At 38.7% G+C, this 13,263-nt stretch overlaps 1 protein-coding gene across 2 annotated transcripts in view; it reads left to right on the top strand.

The window, feature by feature from the left end:
• The window catches only part of taok1a (TAO kinase 1a), a 150,854-nt gene that overhangs the window by 53,471 nt on the left and 84,120 nt on the right, over positions 1 to 13,263 (top strand). The gene's annotated exons all lie outside the window — the stretch shown is intronic.

Genomic DNA, 13,263 nt, shown 5'->3' with positions numbered 1-13,263 from the left:
TATTATTGGATTTCATGATAAATTTGAAACTACGCATATTTGAGAAAAATTAGTGTTTCATCTGAAGATTTAACAATCAAATTAAATTGTTTATTTAGAAATTTTGTAACACGAAGATGTGGAGCTAATTGTGTGCAAGTGTGTTATTGCACAAAGACATTTAACTTCTAAGATGCAGTACAAAATATTTGTGATGCAAGGTCCAATCTGCTCTATGCAAATATATGCTGAAACATTGGGATAACCAAGTGCAGGTTGTGACATTGAATTTGACACCACGTAAACAGCATTTTTTCTTCATGCTCCACTTGATATACGTTGATCTCTGAGAGGCAGCATCAAGGTTATTGGTGGTGATAGGGAATCATTTAAGTTCAAGGTAATGGAACAGTTGCCTTCCTAATTACGGACTGTGTAAAATCTCAAACTTTAAACGTATTGCTTTGGCTTTACTTAGTATTAAAGGAGCCACTATTACTACTTTAAACTTTTTAGGCATTGTGATTTAAATATTGTCAACATTACTTCAGAATTGCCACCCTTTCTGATAAGTTCAGTCTTGGTGAAGGACTTGCTTAGTGACGAACTTAAGCAAGACTCTTTTTTTGTGAAAGGAAGTTTGGTGGGAATTGGAGTGAGGAGTGTGATAGTCTTATGAGTGATAATATAGACTGATCTGGGAACCTTTCCCATGGTAAAATTGAGCTGCCAAATTGTTGTTTTTAAAAAAAATCCAGATTTCTCAGGTCATTATTAACCATTTCATTCATGCATCATGGATGATGCTTTGATGTGACATTCAATTCCTGGGCAGAAAATTTTGACCTGGGATTAAGAGCATGTTAACAGTTGTGAATACAAAATACTGAACATGAGACCTTCCTGTGCTGACACATGGTAAACCTGTTCATATTCAAAGGAAACAACTTCTAAACTTCAGCTAATGGATAATAAAATTACTTAGCTTTTCCAGGATTACTATTCACTCTGGATGTTTCCGGCTGGATAGAGACCAACTGCCTGTTAAATCAGGAATAACGTCTTAGTCAGCCTATTGGATGCCACGAATTTTGATTTAGAAGTTGGAATGTTGTGATTTAGAGCAACACAGAAAACCACTTTTACCAAGTAGGCTATGAAGAGGGGAATGTGATGGCATTTTTGGTTCTTAACTAAGCCAAAAGTCACATGACAGGTGCGTAAGACAGGTTAGAGTCCAAGAGATTTATTTAAAATCATAAGCTTTCGGTACCCTCCTTCACCAGGTGAAGTGGGGGAAGGAACACAGGCACAGAATATATAAGTGGAGAGATAATAGCAAGATGATTCCAAGTAGTTGAGACATCAGACAGATAAGTACAAGTAATGAGTAGAGTGTCAGCAGGCTAAATAACAAGTCTTTGCAGGTAACAGAGTGTCAACAGATTAATACAAATGCTGTAAGGTGTCAACAGCTGAATAGCAAGTGAAATATTTCTCTGCCTTAATTAATTGATTCATAGATCATCCTTTCCCTTCTTACTCAGCTGTTAGCACTTTACTCACACTGGTTTATATTAATCTATTGACACATTTGATTACTTGCAAAGACTTGTTATTCAGCCTGTCAACACACTAACTACACTATTTGTACTTACCTGTTGCCTTTAACCGTCTGTCTGTATTATGCCAGTGCACTCCCTCCACTTTACCTGACAAAGGAGCAGTGCTGCGAAGGCTTGTTGTTATCTTAAATATATCTGTTGGACTATAACCTGGTGATGTGACTTTTGACTTTATTCAGCCTGGTTCAATACCGGCATCTCCACATCATTGGTTCTTAACTGATTTACCTTCGTCTGACTATCATTGAATTGGATGATTCTTTGGTTACTTGAACCTCCATCGAAGGTTAGAGCCACTCCGTCTTGTCATGGAATGCTCATCATGCTCAGTGTGGTTGTTGCGTCACCTGAGCTTAGATTTTGAAGGTAAAGCAGTTCAAAGTGGCTGTTTTAGTTTTAGTTCCACTGCAATAAAAGGCTTTTAAAAGGAAAATGCTGATTTAATACTTACCTCCATATTGAAATTGTTGATATCTTCACAACTGTAGCAAGTATTTATATGGAAAATTGCCTTTCCAATATGCTCTTAATTACGCTTTTGATTCATGAATCTTGTACTCAGCAAGAGGGGCTAAGTTGGTTTCCCATTCCTAGTGGGCAACAGTGGGCAAGAATTCTCACTTACCCTTATGCAGTTGTTTGTAGAATGAAGAATAGTGTGATGTGCCTACATCTACTGGATGCAAGTCTTTAACTGGGCCACAACTATTGCACTGAGTTGTGACTAAACAGGAAAGATAAAGCACGCCACTTTGAGTTTGGGGCAAATGTACATTTCTTTTGGCTTCCATTGAGCACTTTCAGTAACTTAGCCATTTTAACAAATGCTTAGTATGTTAAATTCACTCTAAAATGTTTGATTTTGGAGAATCCTAACAAGTTAGGAATAATTCAATATGTTATGCAAGAGGGGCTTTTAATTTTGTTCTAAATACTTTATGTAAGTATTCAGAACAATAAAAGGAAAAATTTTAAAGCCGTGTCATTCAAACTTAGATTAAAATAGAAACCTATGGAAAGAAGAATTTTAAAGGAGGGAAGAAATTCGATCTAAATACTTGTAAAAGTGTCCCAGTTATAGGAAAATGGAACACTGCAAATGCATTTGTTGCTGATAGAGGTAAAGAATGACAAGTGGCAAAAAAGTGCTTCTTTCCTGTAGTAACAAAAAAGTGATATGATTTTGTAACTCTAAGAACCATGTCTTAGAAAAATGTTATAAAAGTATACCCATGGAAAAAAGTTATCAGTATTCTAATTGGCTTCATAAACTAAAAAGCTTCAGCTTCTAATTATCGGTCTAATCCCCAGTTTTAGGTTATGGCAGTCCTGTGGAATCTTAGTTTTCATGCACTCCCAAATTTGAAAGCGTTCATTAATTCAGTCCACATCTAGCTCACCATTTACATTCTCTCCCTTCTTCCTAAAAGACCTTCTGAGCTTCATGTTGCTAGTAAAAGGTAGATTAAAAGTGAATTCTTTTCACTGCAAGTTTATCAAGGGACAGTTTGCAGTCAATTAAGAGTGCTGTATGGCTGCGATTTGTGCAATGCTTGAACAGTTTGTGTAAACTAAAGGAGATGCTTTCTATTTCTCCTTATCAAATATCTTGATCAGTTAATTTGAACTTGGAGAACGAATAAGAAATCGGTTTCTGGTGTTTAGTATTAATTTTGCTCTGTGTTTGTATAAATGAAAAAGTGATAGGCAAGAGTATAAGTTTGTTCATATGCGTAACTTTTTTATTTTTGTAAACATGTAATGATGGCACAAAAAGACAACTTCTCTCAAGTCAGTAAATTTTGAAGGAACTTCTCATTGTTAACTTCTCATAGTTCTGTGACCTCAGTCCAAATGCAATCAAGTACTGTAGACCACATGGAAACTCCTGTGCAAATACAGGATCAGCATAGCACACATTCTTCTGACTAAAGCTTACACTTACTGATGACATTTGCCAAACAATAAAGCCAAACAGAAGTGAAGTCACTAAGGAAGCCAAAGAATAATCCCCTCAGCTGTCTTCCTGCTTATGCCATGTGACTTCATGTCATGCTGGCAGCTCACTCTCCTGGCCAAATCAACAGATGTATGGAGAACTGCATGTTGGGATAGCAGCAGTTGTTCTTTAACAACAGTGTCCTTTTATAAAAAGCCACACTGCAAAAAGATACAACTGTGTGACATCATCTTACCCAAAGAACATTCCTTTACTGTCTTTGTTTTACTGTGTTTAAAACCTCTCCTCCCCCCCCCATCATTCCGGATTCACACTGTGATCATATTGTCTATTGTTCAATAAAATGCCCTGAAATATTTTGCTACTTATTTGTATTAATAGTGAGTACAACTCTTACTCCATTTTATCAGGCAGTATTGTATAGTCTGGTGAATGCCATATAGCAAGTTTTTTTGTGTGGGACGACAGTTGCTGTCAAGAAAGTAGTTTATCATCATCAAGCCCTTTGTACACACAAAATGAAGTTAAATTACTAATTAGTTCTTGGAGAATTTTGTGTGGTTTAACATTTGGGAAATACTAAATTAGGATAGAAATATAAGCTTAATTTAAAAATCTTTGACCTCCATAAATGTGTATTCCATTTCAGGAACCTGTTAACATTCTTGTGTTGTTTCTGCTACAGATATTGGATGCAATGGAAATTTAGATACTTTGAAGTGGATGCATGTTAGACTGTCCTTTGAGAAGCTGTTTTTGGATGCATCCAAAAAACATGCTATAATTAATGTAATCAATTTCTGTTTTATTTTTGCCAAGAGGAGAAAGCCATTGAATGATTTACCTTATATCATGGCAGTGCTATATTAGTGAGCCTTCCATCCTACAGTGAATGCCTGATTCTAAGAGCCCAGTTTGATTAAATTGTGATACTTTTATTCTTTCACAGGATGAGTGTTGCTGGCTTGACGTCAACATTTATTGTTCATTCCAATTGCCTGTGAGAAAGTTCTAGTGATCAGTTTTCTTGAACAAGTGCAGCCAGTGTGGTCTAGATCAGTGGTTCCCACGTTTTTCAGTATCAAGACACATATCAATGAAACAAACAGCTTCATGGCACACCCACTTTTCAGTTGGTTCGGTCACCATGCTGGAGAGGTTTATAACATTGTGCATGCACCGAGCTAAGGAAGAATCAAAAGTTTTAATGTTTCAAATCCACCAGAAAAATACACCATCTTTGCCTCAGAGCGCAGACACATTTTCAAAATCTGCTCAACTCGACTATCTATCAGCTTCTCTGTGCAGATGAGACATTCGGGTAAGGAGAAAAGCAGCATCTCCTGTCCATAAAAATTCAAACGCCACATATTCTCATTGTACTCTCTCAAAACAATTCTTGCTTCTCTTTTTTTGAATTCAGATGTTTCATTGACTGTGTTAGCAAAGGGATTTCCTCTTTTGACAAGATACTCATCCATTTTTTCTTTAAATCTGGTCTAAGATCTGGATCAGTGATCCAACTAAAAGAAAATTGTGGTAATATGTCCAGGCAGGCAGACCAGTTCAACAGTCGTTCAGTTATGCAGAGGTATCAACCTCTGATGGATTGTGCGTGCGCAGACCAAATGTTTGGACCTGTGCATGTGCAAGCGGCCTGTTAGCATGTGGATTTTCTGTCTTCTGAACATGTGTCGTGCCAAATCTCCATGCACACATGGTATTGGAAGTCAATATGAAATGGTGCTACATCTCGAATTTTGTGGTACATGGACTTCTCATAGCACACCAGTTGAAAACCTCTGATTCTTGTTACATTCACAGCACTGTTGGAAAGGAAGTTTTAGGATTTTGATCCAAAGGTACTGATGGCAGGGTGATATAGTTCCAAATCAAGATGAGGTGGGGCTTGGAGGGGAGCTTGCAGGCATTGGAGTCCCCTTGCCTCAGCTACAGTTGTTCTTCTAGGTGGTAGAGCTGAAGGATTTTGGTGCTGTCAAAGGAATCTCTGAGTTGTGCATTTTTTCTTGTATCCACTATGCCTGTAGTGAAAGGAGTGAATGTTGAAGTTGATTGGTGGGAAGCCAGTTAAGCATAATGCTTTATCCGAGATGCTGTCAAGCTTGTTGAGCACTATTGAAGCTGTGCTCAATCTGGCATGTTGAAAGTATTCCATCACAGCCCTAGCTTGTGCCTTGCAAATGGTCAACAGGTACGAAGCAGACTTCCTATCCTCTGGCCTGTAGTTATTGCCCAATTACTTACATAGTTGGTCAGTGGTAACCCCCAGAATGTTAAGAATGGAGGTGATATTCATTAGCATTTCTATTATGTAATGGGGAGATGGTTAGATTTTGTCTCGATGGAAATGTTATTCTGTAGGTGTTGGTCTTGTCACTTTTAAAGCCTCTGCCTGAATCTTGTCCAGGTTTTGTTGCATATCAACAGAGATTACTTCAATATTTGAGGAGTCGCAAATAATGCGAAATGTCATGCAGTTGTCAAAGAACATCCCCATTTCTGACTTAATGAAAATAAGGTCATTAATGAAACAGATGATGGTAGTTGGATCCATGAAACTACGCAGGAAGTGCTGCAGAGATGTAGCTGAGATGAATGACCTTCAAAAACCACAATTATCTTTTGTGCTAGGTATTGATCCAGTGTGAGTTTTCCCCCCAATTCCCGATGACTCCAGATTTTCTGGGGTTCTTTGATGCCACACTAGGTCAAATGCTGCCATGGTGTCAAGAGCAGTCACCCTCTTGAGTTCAGTCTTTTTAACTATTTTTGGACCACCAATGCAATGAGACCATGAGCTAAATTACCTTTGCAGGACCCGTGTTGAGAATTGGTGAGCAGGGTGTTACCAAGTAGGTGTCACTTGATAGCACTGTAGACAGAATCTTCCATATTTTCCTGATGTTTCAAAATATATTGATAGGGAAGTATAATTAGCAAGTTGGATTTCTCCTCCAATTGTGGACCAGGCATGCCTGAGCCATTTCCTGCATTTCAGGTAGATATAAATATTGCTTTACTGGAACGGCTAGGTTAGAAATGCAGCTAGTTCTAGAGCACAAGTCTTATTGTTGAAGTGCTGTCAGTGTCCACAGCTTTTGCAGTATCCTGTGTCTTCACCCATTTCTTTGTTTGAAATGAATCAAGTTAGCTGAAGGCTGTCATTTGCGATACTGGGAGCCCTCAGGAGGAAATCAAGATGGATCATCTTGAGACGTCTGATTGAAGATGGTTGCAACTGCTTTGGCTTAGTCTTTTGCACTGATCGCCAAATGTTCTTCATTGAGGATAAAATATTTATGCAACTTTCTCCTTCAGTTATCTCCTTTTATTTTTTAATTACTATCATTCACAACTGAATGTGGCAGGGTAACAGATCTTCGATGTGGTCCGTTGGTTCTGGGATTGTTTAGCTCTGCCTATACTGCTTGTGCTGTGGCACGCGGATGGTCCTGGACTTTAGTTTTACCAGTTGACACTTCATTTTTAGGTATGCATGTTGCTGCTTCTGGCATACCTTCCTGTGTTCCTCCATTGAATGCAGGTTGATGTCCCCAGCTTGCTTGCAATAATAAGAGTCAGGTATATTCCAGGCTGAGGTTATGAACTGTTGTTCAATATGCTTCTGCTATTACTGATGGTCTGATGAATGCCGACTAGACCTAGAAACTCAGTAAGAAATTCCATTTTGCATGTACGTGGTACCACGCAATACAGTGGAGGGCATTTTCACTGTGAAGACAGAACTGTTTCCACAAGGACCGTGCAGCACTCACTCCTACTAATACCATGGATTTATGCATCTGCAACAAGTAGAATGCTGTGAACAAGGTCAAATATTGTTTCAGAGATAGTAGGAACTGCAGATGCTGGAGAATCTGAGATAACAAGGTGTACAGCTGGATGAACACAGCAGGCCAAACAGCATCAGAGCAGCAGGAAGGCTGACGTTTTGGGCCTATACCTGGGTCTTGGCCCCAAACATCAGCTTTCCTGCTGCTCTGAAGCTGTTTGGCCTGCTGTGTTCATCCGGCTCTACGCCTTGTTATCTAAGGTCAAATATTTGTTTTCCTCACCACTTAGACCGAATAACACACAAGCTTCAGTAGCTTGAGGCAAGAGGTTTAGCCCCTGTCTGTTATTAAAAATTGCTTAAATCTTTTTGGGGTCTAATATTATTTCTGGCATTACTACCTCTGGGCCACAAAGTCTGGGTTCAAGCCTCACCTGTCTCTGAAGTGAGTCAATGAATGTCCAAGCAGGTTGATTAAAATAACTAACATCTGTCTTTTAGGACTCACGTCATTCAGTGATCAGTAATTCTATGAAGCAACTGTTGATGGATATTGAAGTCCCTCACTGGAATATGTTATGTACTCTTGCAACTCTTTCTTTAACGATTCATCAATTTGTAGAAGGCTGACTGCCATACATGATAACTTAGAAGGAAGTTTCCTTGCCTGTGTGGAGGATTCCCAAGGCAACTTCCTCATAACTGTAAATGACAGTGTTACCACCTTTGGTGGGGTCTATCTTGCAATGTGACAGGAGAAACTGTAGAATGGTAATGGTGGTATCTGGGATATTAAGGTATGATTGTGTGTCAAACTGATGTTTGGCTAGCCGATAAGACAGCTGCTCAATTTTGACGCGAGGTCCCAGACGTCAGCAAGGAGGACTTTGTAGAGCCTGTCAGAGGCCACATCGTTGTATCTGGTGCTAATTTGATACTGTGGTCAGTCCAGTTTCATTCCTTTTTTAACTCTGCAGTTTGCTACAACTGAATGCCTTGCCAGATCATTTAAAGGGCATTTGAGACAATCATAACACTAAATACTAAAGGTTTGGTTACTTTGCGGGATTCTTTTTCTGCTTAATTCAGTAATTAGATTTTTTAAAAAAGCAAAAGCACTGCAGATACTGGAAAAACTCAGCAGGCCCGGCTGCATTTGTGAAGAGAAATAGTTAAAATCAGTCGACTCTATTTTTCTCCACACTTGCTGCCAGACATACTGAGATTTTCCAGCAATTTGTTTTTGCTTATGATTAAATGATGGATTGATGCAGATTGAGCTTTCTGCTGCATGTTTGTTGTGAGCTGGGCAATACATTGCTAATTGTATTCCAGGTGGAAATAGTACCCTGGACAAAGAAAGTGGGGGGTGGGGGGAGGATCACTGAACTTGTAGTGATTTGTTTTTGAGATGCTTGCCCATGAATATAGCATGAGAAATAGTTGGCTTTTGTCGTGCCATTTCCCATATTGTCAAATAGACTGCTAGGATTTACTGTGCAAGATGATTGTCACATTTAAAGATTCTCCTACCACAGATAGGAAGTAGAATAGAGCTCCTTTTAGTGTGTTTTGAAAGCTGAGAATATACAGACAGCTTTAAGAAATAGATAGGGAAATTGGATTATTAAAAATGCTAATGAGTTGAGACCATATTACATAGGAATGGAAGTAAGGCCATTTGGCCCATCGAGTCCACTCCGCCATTTAATCATGGCTAATGGGCATTTCAACTCCATTTCCCTACACTTTCCCCCGTGGCCCTTGCTTCCTTGAGATCAAGAATTTATCGATCTCTGCCTTGAAGACAGAGTGACTCTGATTAAATCTTTATATGATGCAAGTAATCAATTCATTTGATTTTTGGTTGAGCCATGTGGGGGGGAAAAATGCTAAATGTGACAAAGACTTATCCCTTACTACAGGACATCCCAAAGTAGGAACCCAAGTGGGCTTGTGATTTGAAATTTGTGAACTATGACGAAGCAATGACTGTTGTGGAACTGTTTGACTTCATAAGCTGTTTTCCTGCTCTCGAAGAGAGGCCTCAACCTGGTCTTTCAAGTTTCCTGTTCTCCAAACCCTGTCAATCCCCCACCCCAGCTCTGAGAGGTCATAACAATTTTCAAGACTCAAAATGGGGACATAGTCTAAGAGTCATAGAGTCTCACAGCACAGAAACTGGATGTTTGGCCCAACCTGTCCATACCTCACTGCCTTATACCTTTTGATAACTGGAACTTGATTAATTTCAGGTTTAAGTTTAATAGCAGATGATGCTTGATCAACTGAGTGTGGAGTTGAGCAAACGTGCATAGAGCTGTTGTGTAAGTCTGATTCTATTCACTCTCGATAAGCCTGGACATCATGTAAACACTCCCAGACCTTTTCCTTCCCCCTCTCCTGTTCTTTGTATACATTCTCTTCTCTCACCACCTGCATACGCACGCACACAAGCACGTGCACAGACACACAGTAACATTCTGCGGGAAACCAAATTTCCTCTATATTCTCATTTCTCCTTAATATCTTGAAGTTCAATCAAATCAACTCAATTATGTAACTTGAAGTGAAAACAACACTCATTCATCTAATCACTCTAAATTTATTCTTTGGTGTGTTATTCTTTGTTGCTTTCCTTTCATGGTCAATATATCCTTGCAAATTTGTGGTGCTAAGAAAAGTAATCAACATGTGGTCTGACCAGAGCTTTGTACAGCTGCTGTATAAGTTTTGAACCTTTTGCATTTTCATACTCTAGACATAAAGGTCAGCATTCCATTAAACTTTTTGATTTTCTTGTACCTGGCCCAAGTTTTCTTTGAACCTTTCACCATTTAGAAAGTACTCTGATCTATCCTTTTTTTTGTGTCTAAATGGATGATCTCACGCTCGAGTACATTGAAATCCATTGGCTACAATGTTACCAATTCACTAATATCGTTTTACTCTTACGTTTCCGTCTATACTGCTTACATGCTGCCTGTCTTTGTACCATTGTACTCTTTCGACTATACACACACACATCAATTAAATCAGCAAATCTCTGGTCACTTTGAAATGAAGCTTAAAATAAAGCTATGTAGCAATGTGCCTGACTCACTGTTTTTGCTTGACTTGTCTTCATTGAGATTGAAGAACTCCATGCTTGAATGGCACAAACATATGTATTTAGGTCACTCGTTTGCAAATATAGGCTACAGTGGCAGCTTTCATAAATGTAAGACACTCAGACTGCTTAGAGAAGTTATTGATGCAATTAAATGAGAAAAGATATTTATAATGGGTGTAAAATTTCTACTACCTGAAGTTATTTGCAGAAGATACCTAAAATCCACCATTATATAACTGAAAGCTGTCAGCAGAAGCAGAAAGGACTCACAGAATTGAAAAATAGAGACATTACTAGTTTTCTTTTCTCTGGGACTAAGGTTTTGCTTTATTTATTTTTTTGCTTATTGCTGTTGCCCTTGTTTTCTATGGGATTCCCTTCTCATTTCATATTTGCCTAGAAAGAAACATAGTGAAATAAGGACAAAAAAAAATTCAGAAACATGGGGGAGGAAGTTATTTGATCAGATAAACTACACCTTTGATCTTAACTACCTTTAACTTTCAGTCGAATTTCTCTATAAAAATACATTTTGATGAACAGGTAAGTGTACTGTTGGGGTAAATTAATAAATAGGTACGAGCCCCTAGGTTATTAAAAACAAACTCATTAGTACCGAAAAGGGATCAAAAAGAAATGACCGTGTGGAGCTGGAGGAACAAAGCAGGCCAGGCAGAGTCAGAAGAATGGGAAAGCTAATGTTACTGTTTTCTTCCAGCTCCACACTTTACGTCTGATTCCAGCATCTGCAATTTTTGCTGTATCAAAAAGAAATGTCTTATCAAAGATCTTTGACTCAATATGTGAAACAAAAAGTGCTACTGCAAGTTTTACAGAAATGATCAAGTCTTGTTTATAATATTGTAACAGTTCTGGATATTTTTTGAATTTTTTTTTTGAATTCCTGTCGTGTGGAAGCACGCCTTTTGGCCTAACAAGCCCACACTGACCTTTGGAGCATTCCACCCAGTCCCATCCCCTTATGACCCACCCAAGCTACGTCCCTGAACACTATGGGCAACTTAGCACAGCCAACCCACCTAACCTGCACATGTTTTGGACTGTGGAAGGAAACCGGAGTACCCGGAGGAAACCCGCACAAACATGGGGAATGTGCAGACTCCACACAGGCAGTCACCCAAGTCTGGAATTGAACCCGGGTCCCTGGCACTGTAAGGCAACAGTGCTAACCACTGAGCTGCCTCAAATATTAGCCTTAAAAATTATTACTGGAATGATGTAAGAGGATGAAGGAATTGAACCATGCAACTAATGAAATTGGATAAGGTGAAGTGATTTACTTAAAATATTTGAGGGAAACTGACTGGGTGAATAGTCTATGACTTTGCTTTGGTAGTGTATTCCAGAATATAGTCATGTAAATTGAAGTAATACACTGAAATAATTGCAGTTTTTTCACACAAGTAGTAATGAAAATATGAAACTACTCCAGAAGATCACAGTCAAGCTAATTCAAAATATTTGAAACCAAGGAGATTCTTGATTGACTGAATTGCTGCCCCCTTCCAATGTTCTTCATGATGGTTTTTAATGTGAAAATGCTGCTTATACGGAATAACTGACTGTAAAAGAAAAATGCTGCTTTAGGCATTCTACATCCTTTACAGCAGTTATATACACTTAAAATTTATAATGGCATATATAGGTACGGAAAATAATCAGAAAGACGGTGGTAGCCTTTAAATCTGGAGGACAAGAATTGTTTTATGTCACATGTACCGAGATACAGTGAAAAGGGTTGTTTTGTGTGCTTGACAGGCACATCAAACAATACAAATTGCGTCAGGGTAGCAGAATAGAGTGCAGAATACACTATTACAGCTGCAGAGAGAGAGATCAGAATTAATATTTGAGAAGTCAGTTCAAAAGTCTGATAATAGAAAAGAAGCTGTTCTTGACTGTATTTGTACATTGATTCAAATTTTTATATCTTTTGCACAGTGGAAGAGGGTACAAGACTGTACGACAGGGGTAGGAGGGATCTTTGGTTATGTTGATTGTGTTACCGAGGCAGTGAGAAGTATAGATGGAGTCAGTGGATAGAAGGCGGGTTTGCATGGTGGGTTGGGTACACAGTTTGCGTGGTGGGTTGGGCTGGGTTCAGAGTACAAGGAGGAGGTAGTCCAGCTTCAGCCATTGTTAAACCCCACAAGGACAGCGAGCAATTTCATGTACCACACTTTTGCAAACAAGTAGCCATCTTGCTAGATACCAGGATTTCACGGGTTGCCTTATGAGGAGAAGTTAATCAAATTCTAGTTTTATTTCTTGAAATTTATAATGTTGTGTTGGAGATATTAGGTGGAACAGAGGCTAGTTAGAAATAATTTTCAGTGATTTGGGAATGTCCAACTTAGGGAGTTGTGGTGCAGTGTGGAAGAATTGCCTGAAAATTTGAATATTTCAAGGGTGACATAAGAAATACTTGTAGGTGATAAAAGGTCAAAATATTCTTTTGACAAATGACAATTGATGGCTGATCAATTGCCAGGTTTTTATTACCCAGAGGTATTAAGGACTATGCAGCAAACGTGTAAATAGTTTGCAGATCAGCCACAATATCATTAGATGATGGAATTGATATAATACACTACTCTTGCGCCTGCATTCCTGTTTGACTAAGTTATTCAGTTTGAATAGAGCCAAAACCCATTATTGTTTGTTTATGCAATTTCATTGTGAACGAATGGCAGCTGTGAAGAAAGCTTGTTTCCTTTTATCTGTTTTGCTTGTTGCAAATAAGGCAGTATTT

Source organism: Stegostoma tigrinum, chromosome 27, assembly GCF_030684315.1.
Source record: "Stegostoma tigrinum isolate sSteTig4 chromosome 27, sSteTig4.hap1, whole genome shotgun sequence".
Taxonomy (NCBI): Eukaryota; Metazoa; Chordata; class Chondrichthyes; order Orectolobiformes; family Stegostomatidae; genus Stegostoma; species Stegostoma tigrinum.
The sequence above is the reverse complement of the archived record's forward strand: the minus strand, read 5'-3'. Positions and strand labels throughout refer to the sequence as shown.